At 44.1% G+C, this 3,913-nt stretch overlaps 1 protein-coding gene across 1 annotated transcript in view; it reads right to left on the bottom strand.

Moving 5' to 3' along the window:
- The window catches only part of LOC149339939 (glycoprotein antigen BM86-like), a 161,290-nt gene that overhangs the window by 115,317 nt on the left and 42,060 nt on the right, over nucleotides 1-3,913 (bottom strand). The window lies entirely within an intron of this gene.

Here is a 3,913-nt window from a genome sequence, read left to right as displayed (position 1 = left end):
TGCGTTTTCTTCTGCTGCACGGACCACTGCCGTGGCCGTCCTGCAAGTTTCTCGTCCTCGTCGCGTCCGAATTTTCGGAATCAGCGCCAGCCAGGACTAATAGCTGCACGTGGAAGGAGACTTCGAGTGTCCCTTGAGCTTCGGGGTCGGGATTAGTGTCTTCACGCGAGGGCGCGGGGGTATAATCATCATCATCATCATCATCATCATCAGCCTCTCCCATGTCCCCCATGGAGAAAGCGCGAGATTGGGAGACTGCTTGGGAGAGTTTGTTCGTAGACCGTGCTGGCTAGCTCTAACCCCAGAACGCAAGTTTTGGCGGTGGAGTGGGCTGACAAAGTCGTCGAGGGCTGCGTACTCTGGACCGCTTAACGCGGCCTCTTACCAAGCTCTTTCCGGCGAATAGAATGGTTTTACAATCAATTGTAGGGACATGACTGTTGTCAGCCTAGAAGCGGTCGGCTGACTCTGTGTCTCCCAAAACTAACGGGTGGCCCATATTCGATTACATAGGCTGCGTACAAGGCCTGCAGCTAGTCTATATCCGCCCCACACTCTTTTTCAGAATTTTTTAACAATATTTGCCTCCGTTTGTGCGTTTTTCCTTCCTGTGTAATCTGCTTCTTCAAATATAGCAATGAAACATTCGCTAAGGACTATAGCTATTGCCCTAACGCCGCCGCAGCAGCTGAATGGTTAGGTGCTCGGCCGCAGCGCTGCATTTTGATCAAGACAAAATGCTAGAGGGCCGTGTACTGTGTGATGTCAGAGCACGTAACGAACCTCAAGCGGTCGAGGAGATCCGCAGCCTTCCGCTGCGGCGTCCCTCATAGCCTCAGTAGCTTTGAGACTTTAACCCACTAAAAAAAATTACTGCCACTACAAAAATATGTTTGCAAAGTCGTTAGACTGTCTACAGTTTTTTCGATACATTCTATAAACTCTCTATAGACAACTTCTAGTCAGTCTACAGAAGATATGAATTTATGGCCTCTAAATGTTTGTAGACTTTTGTCCATAAACAGTCCGTACATAGGTCTACTGGAGGTCTTATAGACGTAGGTCTATAGACTTCCTACACACTTATGGCCTTGCACTTTTAAACTTTTCTGTTAGTTTTTTTTGTTTGCTTTCTCGTGCCTCATAATTAAGTGCTCTTAACTATTTCGGAATATTGAAGCTGCATACCGCGGAAAGAAAAAAATAGTATTAGAGCATCTGAATTAAAAAGTCTACTGATGTTCTACATGTAGCACATTTTACATACATTTGAAGGAAGAACACTCCTTGTTCATAAATCATGTTCCAGGAAGCCAATTTGTATGAGTTTTCTTAGTATGTACAACAAATTCTAAGTTACCTCGACATAACATTGCAGTCAAGACACGTAATAACTAAATATTCAGTCTAATTTTTATATTCACGCCTGCTATGACACACAGCGGCTTCAAGGTTATGCTGCTTGAACGGTGATATGTCGTTCCTTGAATAAGCACAAGCCCTGTAAAACATTTCGTGCAGACCACGAAGTCATTCAATACAGCATTTGCGGCGTTAACTTGAAGCACAGATAAGGCAAGTGTTGCCGTATTTAACCGCGGGTAAAAAACATGCGTGACTGCAGTGTGCACATATCGCGCAGTGCATAGAAAAGACCGAACAAGGCGTTGAGGTTCACGTACCAAAATAAGAGCAGGAGCCTGCTCCGGTTCTTACATATTAATTGCCCACACGACTTTCTGCAGTGCTCCATAAGCCCAAATTATGCCTTACGGCAAGTGTTCGAATTAAAATAAAGAGAAAGTTGCAGTGCAGCGGTGCCTGATCAAAAACGGGGCATTTCAGAGAGAGACGCGCATTACACTCACCATGGAAGAGGTCTGAAATCAAATTTTCCTTTCGAGGCTACCGCGAGCAGTGCAGGTTTCAACGCTCGCTTTGTTGCTGCTGAGTACCAATTGCGAGCTATGCAGTGTAAGGTTTCCACACATGCTGAGCCGTAAATAATTGCAGCATGGTGAGTAGGATTCGTCCACGCCAATCGAAAACAGTGCAAGTTCTTGGGTGTGTCAGTAATCCAGCAGTTAGAGATCAGAAACCCACACTTACTGCATCTCCCCAAACTGGTATAGGAGAAGGTGTGCACGCGTGAGCGACGTTCATAAAGAAGCCTCGCGAAACATACTGTTAGCCTGCTCAACGTAGAAACAACTTTTACTCAGGTCTCAAAATGAAGTGCCTGAAGAGCAAAAGACATTGGCCAGGGGCTCGGATGACATGGATGGGCAAGTATTTATCAAAATAGGGGTGCGATAACGCAAAAATGAAAAGAAGAAAATTCATTTCAGTGGGCGAGTGTGCGTTTGCTGAGGCGCCAGGTAATACAGCTAACTCGGCGCTAAGGGATGCATAGCTCGAAGTCGGCAGACGTTCTGGGAGTTGAAATTTTTCCGGACGGGCCTCTGGCTTGCAGCGCACAAAAGCCAACAAGAGCGCATGAATGGAGCCGAGCCATTCCGCCTTCTTCACGAATAAGTCTTGTTTTGTGCTAAGTACAGAGAACGGTACAAGCACAAGAGGCATATTGGTCGAGGACGCAAAGGATTTGCAGCGAACAACACCTCTTACAAATACGGATAACAACGATTGTCACTGCGGAGACAATCTGTTCAAGAGACGCAGCACTGCTCGGTGTACTTCAGAAGAACAAATCAACAACACATCATCGTGTAGACTTACCGGGAATGACCGATTAAGTTGGATTACGTTGGTTGTAAAATCCAGCAGCGTCTTACAAACACAATGCTCGGGATGGTGTCCATGGTTGCTTGCTCTACTAATGTCATGCGCCTCTATTGTCGGAAAACGCGCATGTGACTTGCGCATTTTTAGTATTTCCTTATTTGGCGTCTACAAAGTGTAATGGTAAGCAAGCGTACTGTCAACATTTTGTTCATTTGCATTATTAGGACAATAACTCTTTGAAAATGATTTTTTTAAGTGAAAAAAAAAAAAAACTCCACAGTAGTTTTTTCATAAACGCGGCCTCTGCGCACTGCCGAGCATGTTATGCCATTTTTTTTCTTTTCCCAGTGTTGACTGTTATAAACTGGCATGGGCAACTTCAGTTGTTCATCGGCTCAAAAGAAACAAGTAAATGAGGAAAACGAGTGAGCTCAGTGCGACTGATGCCTCGCAGCAGGTTCGCACGTGAATACAAAGGGTGAATGTAAAATGTACCACAAAACGGAGGTCTTAATCGCGCACTAAAAATGTGGTTTCGGCCTTTGCTAGCGGCGTTTCAAAGAGGTGGTCACCCTCATGGATTACCCCACTGCTGCCTTTGGTTTTTCTTTAGGAAAGAGTAATTTTCACAAATATTGCTTAGTTAAGGGCGTTGGGAAATTACAACCGAATGATAAAATAAAATCGCCTCGCTACATTCTTTAAACAGAAATCCTTTTCATATAATATAGTAGAATAGTTTACAGTGCTACATGCAAAGTCGAAATTTAAAAAGACCTTCAGTCCACTTGCTTCCTAGGATAACTTTAAACTATGAATGGACATATGTCTATGATTGCCAATGGATTTCTGTCTATAGAGAGTAAAAAGACAAAAAGAAATTTTAACTTATATAAGTCGTGGGACCCGCCAGATGACGCCACCATGTCAAGACGACTAAACGTCGGGCTCGTGCTAATCCCCTCACATGTGCGCATTTTATCGCGCTAGCACTTATAGTGGCCATTCCCTGCATTTAGCCGTTGTTAAGCCGGATTTAGCCTATATATTAGGGGTGTGCGAATATTCGAAATTTTCGAATATATTTCGAATATAATATTTTTAGTATTCGTATTCGATTCGAAGTCCTAGTATTCGTGTTCTTTCGAATAATCGACCCGATGCGAAT

The sequence above is a fragment of the Amblyomma mixtum genome, chromosome 6, assembly GCF_055824585.1.
Source record: "Amblyomma mixtum isolate Tamu chromosome 6, ASM5582458v1, whole genome shotgun sequence".
Classification (NCBI taxonomy): Eukaryota; Metazoa; Arthropoda; class Arachnida; order Ixodida; family Ixodidae; genus Amblyomma; species Amblyomma mixtum.
This window is presented reverse-complemented; position numbering and strand designations above follow the sequence as displayed.